The sequence below is a fragment of the Apium graveolens genome, unplaced genomic scaffold (assembly GCF_009905375.1).
Source record: "Apium graveolens cultivar Ventura unplaced genomic scaffold, ASM990537v1 ctg7179, whole genome shotgun sequence".
Classification (NCBI taxonomy): Eukaryota; Viridiplantae; Streptophyta; class Magnoliopsida; order Apiales; family Apiaceae; genus Apium; species Apium graveolens.
This window is the reverse complement of record NW_027420103.1, coordinates 99,461-122,718: the sequence shown is the minus strand read 5'-3', so window position 1 is coordinate 122,718 and position 23,258 is coordinate 99,461. Positions and strand designations below refer to the sequence as shown.

At 37.8% G+C, this 23,258-nt stretch overlaps 1 non-coding gene across 1 annotated transcript; it reads left to right on the top strand.

The window, feature by feature from the left end:
• Positions 1 to 6,642: 6,642 nt before the first annotated feature.
• Positions 6,643 to 6,749, top strand: LOC141703892 (small nucleolar RNA R71). The gene has a single exon (XR_012567743.1). It is a non-coding gene; the product is annotated as a small nucleolar RNA R71 (small nucleolar RNA).
• Positions 6,750 to 23,258: the final 16,509 nt, after the last annotated feature.

Genomic DNA, 23,258 nt, shown 5'->3' with positions numbered 1-23,258 from the left:
AAACTATCATGAACATGCAAACTATACGAACTAAACTATCATGAACATGCAAACTATATGAGACTCACACAAACATATTCCTTCAACTACTACCCCCAAACTTAAAATATTCACTGTCCTCAGTGAAGGTAATAGTAAGGAATCAGGCATACCTACTCTGAATCAGAATCCTCACCCTCAAGGGGTGGAGTGTCAGGTGTGTCAAGAGGAGGATACACAGAGCCCTCACCAAATATTGGCCACTGAATGTCAACTCTGGTGGCTCTAAATGCAGTCCCAAGTTCCTGGGTGAGATCCTGTGTAAAACGACTATGGATGTCGTACATCGCATACATCCTCCTCGCAAGACGCCTATAATATATCGAGCTCTTCTTCGATGATTTCTTCAACTGAGATGACTCTATCTCCTCACCGAATTGAGCTCTCTAACCCGCTTCATGGGCAAACTTGGAACCACCAGCATAATACTGATCATAGGGCTGCTTGCCTGGAAGCATATCAAATGAATAACCCAACCCCTTAGGATCGGGCTTACCCCCATACCACTCCACCATGTGCAATATAATCGAACTATCAATGGCAGCACTAGGGAGATGAAGTTGTTCATGTTTGGCCCAACGAACACGAGCTGCCACACACAGCCTCGTCACTATGGACGCGTAAGGTATAAACCTGTAGTGCTCCCTCTCAAAAATCGTAGAATACCATGGTGAATAATCCTACTAATGTCCATACAATCCTCCTTCAGAATACCCCATAATAAACGTGCTTGTTCTACGTTAACCTCATGTATATGACACGTAGGCAGAATATTGGCACAAATAAAGGCATTCCAAGCACGGGAAAATCTGTTCATACAAGAAGCAGGGAATGTGGCATAATCAGTTGTGCCCCGCTTGAATTTCCACTGAGTCTTAGGCACACAAAGAGTAGCAATAATCAAATCCAAGTCAAAATCCTCCGGAGTCTTATCATTCCAAATAACTTGACCAGCCTTTTTCGCTGGCTGATTAATTACCCTCCTTATCGCTCCAATACTATACTCCACCTTCATCCCCCTAACCACCGTTGAACCATTCTTCTCCGCCCTTGCATTAGCTAAAACTCTCGCACAACACTCAAAGGCACAGCAGCGGGTTCCTCACAAAAGAAACCCAACCCATCTCTTGAATCATCTCTAACAGCTGACCATCCTTCCCTGATGGCAAGAACCCTCTCTCCTTAGCAATAGGCTTCGCGAGAAGCCTCGTGTACTCCTCCTTAGCCTCGGGAGTAGAAAACCAGGGCCTCACACCACTAAAAGTTGAAGAATCGGTGGCGCTGCTATCGACTTGAGTTCTTTGTCTCTTGGGTGCCATGGAATTTGATTAGAGAGAATAAGAGTTGTGTTTGAGAGAGAATTTATGTTTGAGAGTTTGTAACTTGGTGAAGAAGTTTGTGTATGGGGTGTATGTATATATAGTGGTGAAAAGAGAATTAGATATGGAATAGATGTGGGATTTGATTATGGGAATAATGGGAGTAATGGGTTTGATTTGGAGAGGGAATTATGGGATGTGGGGGAGTAAAATTCGGTTAGGAATTGATTTTGGGAAAAAATTCATGTTCCCCCACTTAAACTGCCTTTTATTTTTTCCAAAGTCGAGAGACGGCGCGGGCACGCGCTAGGATGGCGCGGGCCCGTGCTATTTCTGCCAAACAGACGCGGCCGCGCGCTTTAACAGTGCGGGCACGTGGTGTTTCTGTATAAATGGTACGGCCGCACGCTGGGACAGCGCGGGCGCACCAGGCTTCTGTAGTCAGACCTGTATTTTTCCAATTTTTTGATTTTTTTTATGTTTCTCTTTTCTTCTTGCTTCCTCTACTTACTAATGTACAACAAGCTTGGGTTGCCTCCTAAGAATCTTGAGATCTAGTGGACAATAAAACAACACTAACCACCTCGTGGGTTGCCGTGTCACCATAATAATGCTTCAACCGTTGATCATTTACCTTGAATGCTTGGCCCCGATCATCTCAAAAATTTCCACCGCTCCATGTGGAAACACAGTTTTGATTATGAAGGGCCCTGACCATCTTGATTTCAACTTCCCAGGAAAAAGATGGAGACGAGAGTTGAATAAAAGAACTTGTTGCCCTGGAATAAATTTCTTGAGCACTAGACCCCGATCGTGCCACCTCTTGACTTTCTCCTTATACATCTTGTTGTTTTCATACGCTTGAAGTTGAAACTCGTCAAGTTCATTTAACTGAGGCATCCTATTCTTTCCAGTTGCATCCAAGTCCAGATTCAATTTCTTCAAAGCCCAATATGCTTTATGCTCGAGCTCCACAGGCAAATGACACCCCTTACCATACACCAACTGAAACTGTGACATTCCCAATGGAGTCTTATATGTTGTTTTATATGCCCAAACAGCTTCATCAAGCTTTAAAGACCAATCCTTCCTTGATAGACATACCATTTTCTCCAAAATGTGCTTGATCTCTCTGTTAGATACCTCAGCTTGACCATTTGTCTGAGGATGATAAGCTGTAGCAATGCGATGATTCACATTATATCTTTTCATCATAGCAGTGAACTTGCGATTGTAAAAATGCGACCCCTCATCACTGAATATGACTCTTGGAGTTCCAAACCTTGTGAATATTTGCTTGTGAAGAAAATTAAGCACCACTTTTGCATCATTTATTGGCAACGCCTTAACTTCAACCCATTTCGACACATAATTAACTGCCAACAAGATATACTGATTGTTACAAGATGAGACAAATGGTCCCATAAAGTCAATTCCCCAAACATCGAAGACCTCAACCTCGAGAAGCACATTAAGAGGCATCTCATCCTTTTTAGACATATTACCCACACGTTGACATCGATCATAGTTCAAAACAAACTGATGAGGATCTTTAAACAATGTTGGCCAAAAGAAACCTGCTTGAAGAACACGATGCTGTCTTTTCTCCACCATACTGTCCTCCATAAGCCGTTGAGTGGCAATCTCACAAGATCCCCCTATTTCTCTGTAAGGAATACATCTTGATTTGGTCATCTTCTTTGCGAAAAAGAAACGGCTCATCCCACATATACCACTTCACCTTATGAAGAAACTTCTTCCTTTGAACATAAGATAAGTCGGGAGGCATGATATTACTCACAAGATAGTTCACAATATCTACAAACCACGGTTCTTCTTCTTGCACTCCAAATAACTGTTCATCGGGAAAAGACTCATTTATCAATGTCTTATCCAATGAAGTAGCATTAGGATTCTCTAAACGTGAGAGATGATCAACAACTTGATTTTCAGTTCCTTTTCTGTCCTTGATCTCTAGTTTAAATTTTTGGAGCAAAAGAACCCATCGAATCAATCTAGGCTTTGAGTCCTTCTTTGAGACGAGATATCGAATGGCGGCGTGATTAATGAGAATTGTCACCTTAGTCCCAAGTAGATAAGATCGAAATTTCTCAAAACCGTAGATAATAGCCAAAAGTTCTTTCTTCGTAGTAGTATAATTCAGTTGAGCACCATTCAGAGTTTTACTAACGTAGTAGACTACATGAAATATATTGTTCTTTCTCTGCCCAAGAACTGCTCCAACGCATAGTCACTTGCATCACGCATCATATCAAAAGGCTCATTCCAATCAGGTGCAGTTATGGCAGGTGCTGTGATTAAACTCTTCTTCAATGTCTCAAAAGCTGCAAGGCACTCGTCATCGAATTTCAAAGGAACATCTTTCTCTAACAGATTGCACAAAGGCTTTGAAATTTTCGGGAAGTCCTTGATGAAACGCCTGTAGAAACCCGCATGACCAAGAAAACTGCGAATCCCCTTGACAGAAATAGGTGGAGGAAGATTTTCAATGACCCCCACCTTGGCCTTGTCCACCTCTAGACCCTTTTTAGAAACTTTGTGCCCGAGAATAATGCCTTGACGCACCATAAAATGACATTTCTCCCAATTGAGAACCAGATTTGTCTCAACACACCTCTTGAGAACGTGTTCCAGATTTGCAAGCATTCATCAAAAGAATCGCCAAAGACTGAAAAGTTGTCCATGACCACCTCCACATTCTGGCCAATCATGTCAAAAAGATGGCCATCATACATCTCTGAAATGTGGCTGGTGCACCATACAGACCAAAAAAACTCCTCTGAAGGCGAAAGTACCAAATGTACAAGTGAAGGTAGTCTTCTCCTGATCTTCTAGAGTGATACAAATCTGATTATAACCCGAATAACCATCCAGAAGATAGAAATACTCATGACCAGCCAACCTGTCAAGCATTTGATTAATGAAGGGCAATGGAAAATGGTCCGAAAATGGTCCTTCCTAGTGGCTTTGTTCAGCTTCCGATAGTCCATGCAGACTCTCCACCCGTGACTGTCCATGTAGGAATAAGCTCATTCTTCTCATTTGCTACCACAATAATTCCACCTTTCTTTGGCACACATTGAATCGAGCTTACCCATGAACTGTCAGAGATAGGAGAGATGATCCCTGCATCTAGCCACTTCAGAATTTCCTTCTTCACTACCTCCTTCATGATAGGATTAAGTCTTCTTTGTTGCTTGACTGTAGGCTTGCTACCTTCCTCTAGTAGAATTTTATGCATACAGTAAGAAGGGATGATCCCCTTAATGTCTGCTATAGTCTATCCAATTGCCGACTTGAACTCTCTCAGAATCCTCAAAATCTATTCCTCATCACTACCTGAAAGGTCAGATGCAATAATAACAGGCAGAGTAGATGCATCACCTAAAAATGCATACCTCAAATGCTCAGGTAAATGCTTAAGCTTAAGAGATGGAGGTTCCTCAATAGAAGGCTTGAGGCGTTTAGGAGCTTTGTTCAATTCCTCCATTCCAAGAGATTCAAAAGGCATATCAATCTTCCTTTTCCAGGGAGAAGCATTCAAATACTGCAATTTCTCTTCACCTTCATCATCTTCACTGTCTGAATTCCCCAATAAGGCTTTTTCTAAGGCATTAAACCTTTGTAATTGATCAAGTTCCGATGTGACCACCGAATCGACCAACTTCACTTTTAAGCACTCCTCATTATCTATAGGAAATTTCATAGCATTGAACACATTAAAAGTAACATCCTAATCCAGCTCTCGCATTGTAAGCTCACCCTTCTGCACATCGTTCAAGGTTCGGCCAGTTTCCAAGAAAGGTATTCACAAGATTATGGGAATCTTCTTATCCTCCTCGAAATCAAGAATTAAAAAATCAGCAGGACAGATGAGTTTATAAACCTTGACCAAGACATCCTCCATAATACCTCACAGATATGTAATAGAACGGTCGGCCAATTGCAAAGTCATATAAGTTGGTTTTGAATTGAGGTAAGTCCAACTGCTTGAAGATGACAAAGGCATCGGATCGATGCTAGCTCCCAAGTCACATAAGCATCTGTACAAAAGACACTTTTCCAATAGTACAGGAATAGTGCATCTTCTTGGATCTTAAGCTTTGGAAGCAACTTCTGCTACAGCACAGCAACTGCATTCCTCCTTGAGAGTGATAGTCTCTAAATCATCTAGCTTACACGTTCCAAGATAGACTACCTTTCACAAATTTTGCATAACTAGGCATCTGCTCGAGAGCCTCAGCGAAAGGTATGTTGATATGAAGTTTCTTGAACACCTCCAGAAACCTTCTAAAATTGCTTGTCCAACTTTTTCTTGTGCAACCATTTAGGAAAAGGGGTGGGTGGAGGATAATTTGTTTCTCCCCTGTATTACCCTCAGGCGGGAGTGTGCTCAACAGTAGTCTTCCTTGGTTCCATTTCTTTATCCTGCTACTTTTGCTTCTTTCTCCATCCCCGGCTTCTTTAGTCAATCTCTGAGTTTGTTCGAGGTTCGCAACCTTCCCAGACCTCAAAGTGATTGCCTTTACCTGCTTCTTAGCTTCCTTCTTCCTAGCACTTCAGTGTCACTAGCAATGTACCAGGTGTTGATGATTTCGCAAGGCATTTGGCAATTTGCCAATTTGATTTTCCAAGGTCTTGATAGAAACCAGCTTGACTCTTGCAACATAAGCTTCAACTCCTCTAATTTAGATTTTTCATTAGCTGGTTGCAGATGAAGTTGTTGCTAGGTGCATACTGCTGTTGCCGAAAACCAGGGGGGTTGTACTGCTTAGCGGATACTGCTTGATAAGGCTTTTTGAACTGCATTCTGAGCGTTACTCAAATGAAATTAGGATGATTGTGGTATTAGGATGATAGGTGACTGACCACAGATTGTTGCAATCGCTCGAAGTTGCTCACAAACTGAGCTGATTCACTAGAATTGTGCACTGATCAGTCTCATGGGCACCAACACAAACTCACAGATAATAGTGATTTGATTAACTCCAAAATTAGCCAAAGTGTCCACCTTCATTGTCAAAGCCTTAAGTGGGCATCGATAACAGTATTTGTGTCCAACTCCAGAATTACCTGCTACTTTCCCCTGATTCAATCTCTGGGAAGGATTCGGGTACTCCATTAGCAGCCATCAGTTCAATAAGTTCATAGGCTTCATCGTAGCTCTTAGCCCACAAGGCTCCTCCTGATACTGCATCAAGCATGGGCCTAGAAGTAGGAACCCAATCCATTGTGGAAGCAGTGAATAATCATCCACTCAGGCATGTCATGGTTTGGGCACTTCCTTAGCATCTCCTTATATCGATCCTAAGCCTCACACAGAGATTCTCCAGTTTGATGCACGAACTGGGTAAGACCATTCCTGATTGCTGCAGTCTTCGCCATGGGGAAGAATTTAGTGAGAAACTTTTGAGCAAGATCTTCCCAAGTTGTGATAGACCCTGCTGGTAGAGAGTGTAACCGGGAACTTAGCTTTGTCCCTCAGAGAGAATGGGAAGAGTCGTAGCTGATAGCATCTTCAGTCACATCATTGAATTTGAAAGTGTCGCAGATCTCGATGAAATCCCTGATGTGCATGTTGGGGTCTTCAGTAGGAGAACCCCCAAACTGAACTGAGTTCTATATCATTTGGATCGTGCTTGACTTGATCTCAAAAGTGTTAGCCCTGATGGCTGGTCTGATGATGCTAGACTGAATGTCATTAATCTTAGGTTTAGAATACTCCATCAAAGCCCTCGGATTTTCTGCTTGATCACCCATAGCTATACCAATTGGCTCTTCAACTTGCTCTTCTTCTTTTACCTTCTTTGCTTCCTCAAAAACTTCCCTATGAACTACCACAAGTTATTCCTCGGCTTTATCCAGTGTTCTCTTACGAGTACGCGAATGCGTATGCCATACACCCTCGCTAGAGTACCTGAGACCAGACAAGGAACAAATAAGTAACAATGTCTGAGTCAATGAACTTTAACGACCACTGATGGAAGTACATAAACTATAAACTAACATTGCAGTCCCCGGCAGGCGGCGCCAAAAATTGTAGTCGCTAAACACGCGCTAATAATACACGCAAGTATACGAGTTCGTAAGTAGTATAGAATCTTTTCTAGTTCATTCCCACATAGACTGTATTGGTTAACTATCCAATTTATGCACCTAAGCAACAATGTATGGTTATTATCCAATGCTAAGACGATACCAAATTGAGATTGTTTATAATTAAGAATTACGCTAAAAATTCTAACTACAAGAATAAGATTGACTGAATTGATATATATGACAAAAATGGGATTCTAACTTCATTAAATACTTTATTCAATAGCCTTATTATTCTTAACCTTAGCATGCAATGGTGATGACACTAATCAGATAACATGAAAACTGATAAACGCCAACTTTTGTTGCAACGAGTACCATTCTACCAGACATCCACAAAAGGATATAAGCTGAATAGGCACAAGTTATATTGAGACCCTATATGTCTGTAGATTTGACAACCTAATGGTTTAAGAACAAGTTATCTATCTTGATTACATAGGGAAAGTAAGATGGTTAAAATTACCTAGAATCATGCATAATTAAATACCATGAACCTATGTTAGCATGGCAAGTTCTAAATCCTTAAATTCACTTCGCTTCATTAGGAATTAACACACTATCTTATAAGTCGTGATGCTCATAAGATGAATACGCACAACCAATACTCGGATATTATACAATCACCACATACTAAGGCATCAAACAATTTAACTAAAGAAATCCATAATTAACTCCGCTAGAACCCCACGATAACGATTAGCCTATAATCGGACTCATCATCAACGTGGGTTCCGATTGAAAACATGATTATAACAAATGTAGTCTTTATACGAATAAATAAAACCAAGTACAAATAGGAGTATAGGTTCAGCAAAATAAGAAAACAAGCATCCAAATTACAACTCAAAACAAAGATTCACAAGAATAAATTAAATCATCTTCGCCTTTGTTGAATTGTGCTAAAGGTCTATTACCGTCTTCTCCTTGCGCTCTGGTCCGTCTCTGACTTGTTATATATTAAAAATGACCTAATATGAATATATATAGCAGCCCTCAACAATCTGGAAGCTTCCCTTTTAGAATTGTAATGGAAACAGGATTCTGAAATTCGGCCTCGGCGCGGGCGCGTGCTATCACAGCGCGGGCACGCTGCATTTCTGGAACCCCGGTGCGGCCACGCGTTATCACAGCGTGGGCGCGCCGTCCTTCCAGGAAAAACTCAGATTTCTTCATAAAACTTGCTGCTTCGAGTCGGCTTCCATGAGCTTTTATTCCAACACCACTTGGACACCAAATTAGCACCAAAACAATGCTAATTCACCTGATTACCCGAATAGTGCCTGAAATGCAAAAACACTAGAAAACACATTAAAACACATAACAACTTGAGTACAAATACACCAATTCAACGCTTATTCGCGCATAATTAAAGCATCATAAATGCCACTCAACAGTTCCTTACACCAAAGAACAGAAGTGTATTTGGAATAAAGTTGGTGTACAAGAACAAGATGGATGAAAATGGAATTGTGACAAGGAACAAAGCAAGATTGGTTGCAAATGGCTACTCACAGGAGGAAAGGAATTGATTATGATGAAAATTTTTCCTCCATTGCAAGACTTGAAGCAATAAGGTTCTTTCTTGCATTTGACGCACACTCAACTTTAAAGTGTACTCAAATGGATGTAAAGAGTTCATTCCTTAATGGTGAGTTGGACGAAGAAGTTATGTGCAACAACCACCTGGCTTTGAATATCCAGAATTTCCAAACTTTGTATACAAACTACTCAAGGCTCTATATGGATTAAATCAAGCACCTAGAGTTTGGAGTTGAGCACTATGTCAGACTTTTTACTTAAACATCGATCACTATAGGAACAATTTAAAAGAATCTCTCTACAAACAGCATGTGGTGATATGATCCTAGTTTCAGATCTATGTTGATGATATAATATTTGATTCTAATAATGAAAATTTGTGTCAAAGATTCTCAAAACTCATGCATAGTCAATATGAAAATAAGTATGATGGGAGAATTAAGTTACTTTCTAGAACTTCAAGTCAGTCAAAGAAGTGATGATATTTTCATCATCTGAACCACATATGTTAAGGATTATTGAAAAAGTTTGGACTGTTGATAGTTCACCTACATCTACACCTAGTCTACAACTACAAAGTTGGATGAGATAAGAAAGGAAAAAAGTGTAGATAATTCAGGTTATAGAGGAATGATTAGATCTTTGTTGTATTTGACTGCTAGTAGACCAGATATTATGTTTGCGACATGACTGTGTGCAAGATTTCAAGCCAATCTAAAGGAATCACATTTGATGGTTGTAAAAAAATTCAGATAATTAAATGGGACACCAAACTTGGGATTATGGTATCCTAAGGGAACTGATTTTGAAGCTGTTGGATACACAAATACAGATTTTGCTGGATGTAGGGCTGACAGGAAAGTACTAGTGGAAGTTATTCAATTTCTTGGATAAAGCCTTGTATCATGGTATAGCAAGAAACAACAGTCTGTGTCAACTTTCATAGCTGAGGCTTGAATACATAGTTGTTGGAAGTTGATGTGCTCAAGTGCTTTGGATTAGAAATCAGCTAATGGACTATGGCCTAGTGTTACACAAAATTTCAATTATGTGTGATAATACTAGTACTAATTTCTATTATGGCTAATCTAGTTAACATTCCAGAACGAAGCACATGATGTAAGGTACCATTTTATTAGAGTTTATGCTGCAAATGGTACTATTGAGATTATATTTGTTCCAAAGAAAAATAATTAGCTGAATTTTTACTTAACCTTTGGATGAAGCAACTTTCAATAGACTTGTTAGTGAAACTGGAATGTTAAATTCTTCATCTTAATGGCAAGATTCAGCTAATGTGTTGCAGCAAATTAATTTTAGTAAATCAAAATTAATTTGATTTAACTGAAAATTAACTGAAATATGAGTTATAAACATTTCAGAATTCTCTTGTATATTTATTTTTTAAAATTCAAAATTTAGCTTGGAATTTTTTAAATTCTAAGAAAACTGCCTAACTGACAATTTAGATTTTTTCAATACAAAAAATTAGCATATGGCAGAATTAAATGCAAACAAAAGTATATAGAGAACTGAGTTCTCGATAATTCTAATTGACTTCTCGACAAATCATTTTGAGACTTCTTGATAGAGTTCTCGATAAGTCCTTTTCATAACTTCTCGACAAGCTACATTATGACTTCTCGAATAGGTCATTGTACAGATCTCGATAAGTCACTTTGAGACTTCTCGATAGAGTTCTTTACAAGTATAATTCTTAGAATTCTCTATAACTCAGAACATAAATAATTAAATTAATAAATTATTTCAATAAAATACTTTTGATATAAAATCATTCTAATTTTATTTTGATTTATTAAATAAAATTGGGAAAATTCAGTCCATTCCGGACAAACTGGGTATTTATTTGACATCTCAATAAGTTACTATCTAGTTCTCGATTAGAGTTGGGAAAGTAACATATCGATATGTATCTATTTCTGAACGTGACTTCTCGATAAGCAAATCCCAAAGGTTTATTTCTACTTCTTGATAAGTCATTTACCTTTTATTATAAATACTCCAGACATCTCGACATATACCTCTTTACGTCTTCAAGATCTCTAAGTGACCATATTTCTGCAAATCTAAACCATTTTCTCTCATTTCAAACTCTTTCTCTCCAATTTTTTTAACTCAATCAAATTAAAACACTTAAATGGCATCAAATGTCACACCCCACTACACACACACACTGAACAAAAGAGAACCATAATTATTACAAACTTTTAAGTCCAAAGGACAATAATGATCTACTACACCCCAACCAAATAATAACAATTCCAAGATCTTTACAAGTTCAGAGTTTGGAACAGCCCTTCTAACTAATACCACGATTACATACTGGAGGATTTTTCCTAAACTATATATATTATACCGCGCCCTCAAATGGTCTTCACCCTCCCTAGCGGTGACTTACGGGTGGTCTGCTAGGTACGAACCATGATTGCTAGCTGTTGAACAAAGTTAAACACAAGAGAATGAGCTACAACGCTAAGCAGGTACTAATCATTCTACTAAGCATGACATAATCTCAAAATCACGAGTTCACTAAATCAAGGCGTTATGGATACCGGTAAGAATGACAATAAGAAACATGAAGTTATAATATAAAGACATGGTAAAATTATAGCAAGTGAAACATGGTATATGGAATCATGATATCGGGAAATATGCAATAGTATAAAGATATGGTAGAATCACAATAATCGAAACATGGCATATGGTATCATGGCATCCGGCAATAATGTTCTAATTATAAATCATCAAAATCATTTTAGGACGCTACGGATTACCAGTCGGTGATCAGCCGCAAAGTAATCCCGAACCGCGCTGGGTTCTCAAATATAATGGGATCCCTAGGCTATATGTGAGGCCTATCAATAACGTGAAAGGACTTGCGTTTGGGTCCAATCCACTAAGATAAGAAAACATTTATTTTATTTTTATTGATTTATAACATGGATGCCGGGGAAATATTGGGTATCAGCTTAATTGAATTAGATTCAAGGGAAGAATATTTGAAGGTAAAGTACGAATCAAGCTAAGAGTGATTAACAGAAGTATTGGAAAAAATTGTGCTCATGGTGTTGTTATAACTAAGCATTCCTGGGAAATATATGTATGTGCAACGATTATAAGAATAAAGAGGTAAGTAACTTGCCCAAAAATTCTAAGCATAAGAAAGTAGTAACTTGCCAACAATTATAACATAAAAAATTAGTAACTTGCCAACAATTATAAGCATAAGAAATTAGTAACTTGCCTTCCAATAGTTCAAAGATTATTCTATCTTGACGGCACGAGTCTTCCCATTCGCTTCGGAACCTACACATTATATTAATCTCATTACTATTCACTTTTTATCGACTTATAAGCATATAAGCTTATAGACTAACCTTTACCCCTATTATAATTATGATAACACAAACTTATGATTACACATAACTTAATCGCATACAAATCAAGTAATTCCACATAGTCACATAATCATATAACGGCATGACATATACTACTAGTTATTTAAACTATAATATCATCTAAACACCTAAGCACATAAGAAAGTAACACATAAGAATTATTATTGACCATAACCTAACCCTAAAGATGATGTGCAACACTCGGACTCTTCACTTCTAAGTCCTAATTACAATGAACACCACTAAGGTTTCCTAATGCCACTCGAAAGGGTGCTCTCGGGTTTCTTGGTGGAAATGGGGTGTCTCCACCGTGGGCCTTCAATCCAAACCACTTCCTACAGGTTTTTAAGACTCTAAACTAACTTCTAAAGTTGGTGAGACTCAAAGGCCTCACTCCTAAAGGTTTACAAAGGTCAAGAATCTCACCGAAGTCCCCTGCGAGCAACAGTTTACACGTCCTGTGCTCTTTAGCCGATATCTCAACTTTTACTCGGGGCATTCTAACAAAACCAATTCCCATATATTCTTAAGACCTAGACCTAACTCTCAGACTTGGGTTTAGGCCAAGGCCTCACCTAGGCCTCTATAGGCTTCTGCCCAAAGTTGACACTTCTCCAGCCTTCCTCGAATTCACTCTGCCCTGTTTTCACTCACATAAAACTCACTTTTCTCATTCAATTTTTAATTCTAAAGGTTTGTTAAGCTTCCTAGGGATTCATTATACTTATTTAAGCCAAGGCCCCATAAAGGCCTAACCTAAGGCATGGTTATAATCGACCAAAGTTCAAGCTTACGCAATTCTGCCCTGTTTGAGTTACTCTGAGAAATGTGTGTGTGCCTACCTAAATGCAAGTTTTTCAATGAATCAAAACCAGTAGACTCAAGTACAACTCAAGTACTAACTCCAGTAAACTTGGGACTAGTAAGTCCTTACCACAACTCACCTAAAACAGCCTATACTTGTGGTGAAAAATTCTGCTACAAAGTGCCTAGTGTACCTGCTTCCACTTTAACTCCCAAATCAACACAAAAACCAACATGCAAGCCCACAAATCTATCCTAAATTGTACACAACCTTACTAACTATCATTCTATGGAAAAATATGAACATAAACGTAGCCATAATAGTCATTAACCGCGGAAAAAAGAGCATAGCAGAGCAGATTTTACATATGAAATTTTAGGCAAATATTCGAACCAAAAACACATGGTAACAACTTGATGGCTACAAGATTTAATTATAACTCATTAAAACACATAACATACTAGCATATTAGAGCAAAATCCGTGTCATGCATTGCACAAAAACTCATATTCAAATCACATAACATATTTGTTCGAAATATCACTTATACTACGACATGCAAGCATTAACTTCAACTTTTAGTGTAAAAATCATAACATGCAAGGATAGAAACTTTGTAAAAACACATTTTAAAAGATCACAGGTTCTTTAAAAGTCACATGCAAAACTTCTTTCTTTTTGAAATCAAATAAAACTAACACACAAAACACAAAAACCCATTCGGCTCCTTGGAGTCATTGCCGAATGCTTGAGGCCAAGATTATGGATTGAAAATAGAAGAATAACACTTCATCAAGACCATCTATTTCTCAAGTTTTATAAGCCACAATTAGTTCAACTCTAGATTCACAAGAATCAAAGTTAAACCCTTGGCTTTAGCTACATGCAACTAAGAAAAACTCACCTTAAATGATGATATGAAACCAAGTGAAATTAACCTTGCTTAAAGGGGTTGAAAGATGCAAGAAGATGAAGAAATGAAAAGAAAAAAATGAGAGGGGAGGGGGTTTTATGTAATAACCCCAATTTTTGGGAAATTTTTGAAACCCTTATGAATAGTGTTTTTGCTGAATGAGAAAACTTTTCATGCCACACTATGTAGGGGTTCTGTTATTGATCTTCTGGGATATTATTAGTACTCTATGTGGTATATAAGTGTATGTAAAGATCGTCAGAATCCAATTTCCGAACACTTGGATTTTTCCCGGAAATCCACTAGATACGGAAAGGATTGAGTATAAGGTAACAGAATAAAATGGATTTAAATTAAAGGATTATAATAGAGGATCATAAAAAGGAATATAATGTATTGAGAAAGGTTAAGGGAACCTAAGTAATAAGATCCCGGGTATGATCCTTCAAACGATAAACGAAAATGAAAGTTAAGCGAACCGTATAACAGATCAGCGGTCATTAGGAAAACGATTAGGAAGTTAAGCAAAGGGATTAGAGGGAGTGATGTCACCCAACCAATGAGAGGAGGACAAAGAGGGAAAGATGACATCACAACATGACATAGGCATGACATGGGAAGGAAGGAGGTGTGGTTGAATGAGAACCACACAAATTCAAGGGAAACAAGGTAATTAACTAAATCAAACACAAAAACAAGTCAACCAAGCCAAGCAAAATCATTTTTCATCAAAATCAAAAAGCAACCAAGGCATGGTTCATCTTTGCTCTCGGCTTTTTACTATTCAAAAGGCAAGGAAATTCAAAAATCAAAGATCCAAGCTTCCTAAATTGGTGAGTTTAATTCCCTAATCATCTCATGCTTAGTTAGGGCTATATCATGAGTTTAAGCCATCAATTCCTTCTCCATCTTCTTCATTTAATAAAAGAAGAAGACTAGGAATAGTGTTTTCAAGTTTTTAACTTGAAATTTTTCTTGTTTTCCTTGAAGATCCAAGCATTCCTAAGACTTCTCCAAGCTTCTTAAGGCTTCCTAGCTCCTCCCACCACTTCAAGGAAGGTATATCATCTCCAAACCCTAGATTCTTATGTATTATAAGATGATTTTGATTAGTAGGGTGATATTGTAGCTTGATGTTGTGATTTAGAGTTTGGGATTTGATAATGGTATTGAATTGGAATGGTAAATGTTGTTGTTTTGATTAAAAAGAACTTAAGAATGGTTAAAGTTAAGCTTAGGCATAAGTATGAATGTTAAAATTGAATTGGTTGGGGTTGTTATGATGTGATAAGGATGGATGTTGGTTGTATGTTGGATTTGAGGTTGAATTGGGTTGGTTTTGAATGGTTTAAAATTGGGAAATCGCGTAAACATAGCCGTCGTAACGTCCGATTTTCTTTAGACTGTTTTGTGCATAACATTAGGACCCGAGAACCCCCTGCTAGATTATGACCATTGCCATGTAGATAGCTCATGTTACGAGCTTCGTTTTGATATGTAGTTCGTTCGATTCCGATGCACGGTTTAGGAGAAACGACCGTTTCAAGTAAACGGCGTTTCGCGAACGAAACTTTTCCCCTCGCCTTACTTGAAACATAGGTTAAAGATCAAAACGGGTTAATTAATGCATGAAACATTTATGGTAAGTGTGCTAGGCAGTTAGTAAGACACTCGCGAAGGAATCGCATTTAAAACTCATAAAGGTTACATTATTAAAAATGGTTGGAGCCTGAGGGTACCCGAGTGACTTAAGCGAGTCAGTAAGCGCAAACAAGCGTTAGAGTCTAAGTTAGTTTAACGTATAGATTTACAAGTGACTTTGGTTAATTCCAACTTACTTGTTGTTATATAGGTTACCAGACTCGTCCCGAGCCTTTTATCACCCCAAGTCGCTCAGGCAAGTTTTTTCTACCCGTTATAACTGTTGTTGTGATGTTATAGATGTATTTGCATTATCTTGCGATAGATGCATGTGGGTTAATTAGCAAATGTTGCAATATATTGAAGCATGCTGCTATGGTATATATATATGCATTGCCTTGTTTCGTATTCTTTCCATATATATCTGTTGATTCAGTTGATAATACCTATGCTAGAGGATAGCGGTAATTTGCATATACCCTTAGTATAGGGACCCAAAGGGTGAAATATTTTCTAAAACGGGAGTCGAGGATCCCGAGTAGATTTTTGTATATATGGATATAAATATATTATATATATACTTATATTATATAATATATGGTCATAGTTTTCAAAACTATTAATCGAATAAGGTTTATTCGATAACTTAGTAACTTTATGTTATTATTGAATTATTATTTCGAATATTATTCGAAGGCGTATGACTCCTTTATATTAAATGAATACTTATTTGAATATTCAATTGAGGATGTATGACTCACTTTTTTATTTAATGAATATTACTTGAATATTCCTCCGAGGACTTATGACTCCTTTTATTTTATTATCTGAATATTATTTGAATATTCATTCGAGGGCTTATGACTCAGTTTATTTATTTAATGAATATTTTTGAATATTCATTTGAGGATCTATGACTCCGATTATTTGCTGAGATTTGTTCTTTATTTTATTAAAGAATAAGGTGTAAATAATCAAACTTATTTTTGATTATTCAAATAAAGATATTACTTTCGTATAAGTATATCTTTGATTAATTGCTATTCATTTCGAGTATAAGTTTTCCAACTTCTACCTCCATTATTCTTTATGGGAATATTATTTAAAATAATATTCAGTTCTTTCATAATTGGGACTGATTTATTTCAAATCAGCATTACTCCAAACATTCTTAAAAATGTTTTCGAGTCTTCAAAATGATTTAAAAAGGGTAGAGCGGATCCCAAAACTTGTTTTCAAATTCAAGATCTTCCATTTTAAGGGGACTTGAATACTCGCTCAAAAATCTGAGGGATCCGGCTCTGTGGTGTATTTTATATTCGCAACACGGTTGCAGTTTTGGTAAATGACTTGATTACTTACCCAACGTTCGGGAAGTAAGTCCATCTATTGAGTCGGCATAAGCAACATGGGCTCAGTGGGCGTCCATGATAGTGTAAGTGGCTCAGTGGGAGTCCATCAAATGCATAAGTGGCTGAGTGGCAGTCCAGCATAAGGTCCTATTGAGACCAGGGTGATGACCAGTGGGGAATTCGTCCATCTACTAGTAGAAAAGGTTACTTTGGGTATCTTTGCCTGATCAGCAAGATATCTGGTTTATGCCAAATTCTTTTCCTTTCCAAATTTATTGGATATTGCAATTCTGTTCATACTTTACATGACAGAGGTTTTCAGGAAATTGTATAAAGAAGATGTATATGTGGATATATATATATATCAGAACTTAATGAAGTATATCATGACTTCATTTCCTTTAATAATATTTCAAAGATTTAATCTATTCAAATCTTGTCTTATAGTCTCATCTATGTGATGAACTGTTGAAAACTCTTAATACTTTGAACAGTGGTAGTTCAAGTAGCTTTATAAATGATATAAGTGTAGGGAAGTATTTGGTAACTTCATCCCTTGTTTTTACTTATATCTAGTAAGTAATTATCTTACACTTGATAAAAGATTCTAGTAAGTATCCATTTAGATACTTATATATTGTTATCACTACGTATTATCTTGCGAGCTGTCAGGCTCACTCTTGCTTTATTTCTTCATCACACAACAACAGTTAGGAAAGATGGCCAGACTCCAGCAGACCCAGCGCAAGCGCGTGGGAAGCGTCCGCGTCTTCCCGATGATGTTGTAGCTGCTATAGCTGCAGAGGTAGATCTATTGGTAGATCAGGCATTCTATTTTGAGAATCAAATTATGTATAATTATAACTTGTGGCAGATAATGGCAATTAACTGTAAATTTATCAAGTAATCATTTTGGGTTGTAATAACTTTAAATTGTGGATTCAAAGACTTGTGATTATTTTGGATATTCATCTCTGAGACTATAACGTGTGGTGTGTGTGTTTATTGTGGGGTCACAGTACAGGGTAGTTGAGTAATTATTAAGATTGGGTGTTATTAAGGGAAATGGAACTCGTGACAACCCGGATCCCCGACCCCGGATTTGGGGGTGTTACAGAAGTGGTATCAGAGCTAAGCGTTATAAACCTCAGAGATGGGACGTTAAGATAATAAGTTCACTAAGATAATAAGAACTCTTGCCAAGTTCATAGTCGGACTACCTAACGTAGTACTGACAGTTAAAACCCTTATGGGAACCCTTATAAATATCGTGATAGGAGCGTAGTTCGTTATCGTATATGGTAGCGGGACACCGAACCCTGAGGTTGAGGAGCAACAACGCGATGATTTTATTACTTATTGGAGATCGGATTGTGGATCCGATAGAGTGTCCTAATGCAGGACCGGATGATGTTGATATTGAGGATGTAGCGGTTGAGGATGTTGTCCTAGAAGGGATAGTTGTTGAGGAGGATCCCATGGAGGATCCTGACAAGATTGGATAAAGGACCACTGATGAATTGATGACCATGGTTAGGTCGACTACCAGAGGTAGGATTGGCCGGTCACTACCGGAGGTTCGTTCAAGTTTGTAAAGATAGTAGCCCCTTTAACGCGGCTTACTCGTAAGACTGAGAAGTTCGAATGGACAGAGAAATGCGAGAACAGCTTTCAAGAACTGAAGCAGAGGTTGGTGATGGCCCCTATGCTGGCGTTGCCGGATGGAAAAGGAGATTTTGTGAAGTGTAGTGACGCTTCGCACAAGGGCTTAGGGTGCGTGCTTATGCAGCACGGTAAGGTAATCGCGTACATGTCAAGACAATTAAGGTAATATGAAATTCGATATCCCCGCCCATGAGCTTAGGCTCGTGGCAATAGTTTTACCCTAAAGATTGGAGGCACTACTTGTATGGAGAGAAGTGCGAGAATTACCTCAGCCATAAGTGCTCTAGTACATTTTCACGTAGAAAGAGCTCAACATATGCCAGAGGAGGCAGTTAGAGCTAATCAAGAATAATGATTGGAGATTCTTTATCATTCGGAGGAAAGCCAATTGGTGGCTGATAGTAAAAAGGAGAGACTCAAGATGATAATGCCTTTGGAGAGTTTATAAGAGATTTGGAAATAGTATGAAGGTAACCGGAGCCGGTACGAAAAGCTTTTGAGATTGCAATAGAGACCGAATTATTGGAAAAGAGCATATTTTCCGAAAAAGTGATGAATGAAGGCAGAAGCCAACAATTAGATAAAGATTAATACCGAGAAAGATGATAACGGAATAATGAGGTATTCCTACAGAATTTGGGTTCCAAATGTTCAGAGCCTAAAGATGAAATCTTAGATGAAAGCTAGTTTGAGGAATAAGATTCAGAGAAAACCCTGAACGTATAGTCAGGGAGGTCGCCATCAAGATAGAAGGAACCCATAACATAATGAAGTGGAAAATGAGGATTGTAAATTAAAAGATGTCCCCAATTATGGGGAGTAGGATGAAACATTTCATACTAAGGAAACAGTCGAGTAGGAAAGCAGACCCGAGACGGTACTCCTATACGGCAATTCATGGACCTGTCTAGACAGAACTTAGACTATTATCCCCAACCACCACCTTAAGGAAACAATGCGATAGGAAATTCTTTCAGGACCTGTAAGTCTCTAAGCTCTCAGAGTTCCAAGGAACAGGTTGACCCAGTCGAGGCAAGAGCCTGGCTAAAGGAAATATAAGAATCATTGAGATTCTAAATGATTGACGAATCTCAAAAGACTATTTTTGTCACTTACCCTCCTAAGAGAGAGGCCACCCGCGGTGAAAGACCAAGAAAGGCACGGAGCCAGAGGTTTAGAATAAACTGATTTAAGTTCAGTCAATTGTTTTCGGAAAGTAATTCCCAAAGATAAGGAGATAGTGTAAAAGCTTTGGAGCTAGAACAAAAGTGGATGAGTATGATGAATTATGAATCTAAGTTGTAAAAGTTATCAAGATTCGTTCTGAGTACACGAATCCAGAATGACGGGATGTTTGGAATCAATACTTATGTTGTGTTAGTTCATGAAATAATAATAAGAGAAAGGAATATAACGGCAATAGAGTTTGAGGAATGATAAGGGAGTTGGGTATGAGGAAACCCTAAAGACTCGTAGAAATAAAAATAGAAGAGTATGTAATCGTCAGGATGAGGGTGATTCACCATGAGTTAAAATTGATGGTTGAGGGCATAAGATATACATATATTTTATCCCCTTTAAGTTGGGAGGATTCGAGGAAACCTTGAAATAGTTCGAAGGATAAATAATGAGACGCGGATAGACTGAGGAGACAAGGAAGTAAGAAATTAGGAAAAATTGGATGAAGGAACTGACCTTCAAGAATGTGAAGTGTAAGACCGGTGGCTCGATACCCAGAAAGGGAGACGCCAGGTATGAAGATATCCCAACATTGAGGTAACTGTTGAGATAAACAACAAAAGTAAATAAGGAATTATTAAGAAGAAGTTCACGTTGAACATGACCAATATCTTCCAGAACATCCATGTTATCATTACCAAATCAGGGAAAAAAAGCGGATGACCATTGTTATCTTTTGGAAGCCCATATGGATTGACCCCAATTTGAATAAGGATGCTATTATGAATGTTAGGCATAGACTATCGAGGTGGGAATGATGAATAAAATAATCTATCAAGGATATATGACTTGGTTTATCCATGGATGGATGCATGTACCTTTTCAAAGGTGGAATTAAGGATAGAACATCGGTAACTTAAAATGAATCCTAGGGGAATGCATAAAGGTTGGCATTTCACCCTTAATAGGGATAGTGTGAGTTTTTGACAATATGAATTGAAAAGGATTAAGGTAATAACAACCTTTAAGAATCAGTGGAGAAATTTTTCAGAAGTATATAGACAATGATTCTGGTATTAATAAATGGTATCTTGATATGCCCTATATCTAGGGAATACAGGAGGAACGATTCAAGGATAACCTTAGAGGTTTTACAAGGAGAAAGGTAATATTCAAAATTCTCAAAAATAGAAATGTTGGTAAAGGAAATATGACGTAATTATAATGATGCCAAGTGGGGCACGTGTTAAACCACGAGAAAGTATGGATCGAACCAGTAATGGTTGAAATTATTCAGGGCAATTAGGACTTAAGATAAAAGATGTTCTAATTATGATTGAGAGTCAGTCATGACAGTGATTAACCTCTAAAGACTGAGGCAATAACTTATGGAAAAATGGTGATTTTTTTTTACTCATCAGATTTTAAGGAAAGCATTTTCACATAAGCTGTGATTGAAATAAGGTAGAAAATTTATTTGGAGGTGGTTAAAGTGACATTGACTTTAAGGAAATTTTACTATCAGGAAAGGCCAAAGAGGTGGCCGACACTTTAAAGTAAGAGGATAATTATAGGCGCTTGTGCCAAAGAATACAGTGATGATGGTTAAAACTGTGAAGGTTGTATTATGGTTTGGAAGAGTGACATTCCTTCTGATGACTGTGCAATACCCAACCGTAATAGTAGTTGGTAAAGGTTTAATTCGTGTAATCGCCAGGAACGGGCTATCTATCTTAGGAGGTACTATCTTGAGAATAATCCAGGACCATGTTTCAAAAAGGACTAAACGAACCTTTGAGTTAAGTCTTCTATTTAAGGCATATGACTAAGAATGGTATTAACCTGCTATCGTTGCTTTGATTGAAAACTCTTTTGCAATTTTATCTGCTTCATGTCATGAAAGTACGTCAGAGTTTGGAGTGTTCTTCATGAATTGTGATTGGTGGTTATGTTAACTCCTTAGGAGAATTAGATACGAGATGTATGGACTCCGTATGGTTAGCTATTAAGACTTCATGGAAAATGAATGACTACAGTAGGTCAGTGGTGGACCATAGTAAGGCATCAATGATTCTGCGAGTAATGAGCTGATTACAACCGTGAGAGTTGTATTGGAATGGATGTTGAGATTGAATACCACTAATCGGGTAGTGGTAGTGTATAAGTTATCATTGATAGACTAATTAAGTAGATTATCTACCTATTGAATATTTATTCTTTCTTATCAATAGAGAGCCGTATTATTATACGAGGAAGGTTGCGATGCAAGCATAGAATTCTAGTAACGATGATGTCTAGAATGAGATCCCAGGTTCGATTTTCGATATCGAGGGAGTTTCAAAGGTAATTGTGTATAAGCTAGAGGAAGTGCATGGGTCCATAGAATGATGGACGGAATAGCAAATATTTAAGCATATGAAATGCGATGCGATAATACTCGATGTTGATATAAATACATATATGTTTTGTTCTCCTATGACAAACCTCTATAGTTTAGAGGTAGATTCCAAGCCAGATATTTTATGGCAATATTTTTTTACATATATATACAATTCTCTTCAGTTCGCTCTTTTCTCTTCTTTTCATTTCATGTAAGCTGAGAAGAACAACCCTTCCAGAAGGGGAGGTATTGCCGAATGACTATCTATCTTTGTGATAGAAGCCTAGTAGGATACCACATGTTGTTTAATTGCTTGTCAAGTACTAAAGGCTGGCCACCTTCTGTACTAAATATGCGATATAACAAGTGTTCATGATCATAGTGATCTCTCAACAAATTCCTTTACTTCTATTTGATTGATCAAATCTTAGAAAATAGAAACAACTAAAAAAGGAGTAATAAAGTGGTGGTAGTATGCGGAATGGAAACACATTCGTGATACTAAGGTTGATGTGGTTATTAAAAAGTTATAGAACGCTAGCGAGCAAAAGTATAACTAGTATAATATTAGGAACGGAAGGTAGTAGCGACTACGAACTGGGAAAAAGGATGGGTAGTGAGAAGCAAAAGCTATAATGATTAGAAGCTATGATGAGAGTCTGTGTAATAGACTTGAAAGAATTTGGAATGATCACTTAACGCGGATTAAGTTATCTTACGATAATAGATCATATGTCAGTATTGAGGTATCGCCTTATGAGATCCTTGAGGGAAGACAATGTCGATCTCCCTTATGTTAGGATGAAGTTGTAGAGCGCAAGATGCTTGGACCCGCAGTAGTCCAAAGGACCAGGGATATAATAGATCTAATCAGAGGACGACTGGTA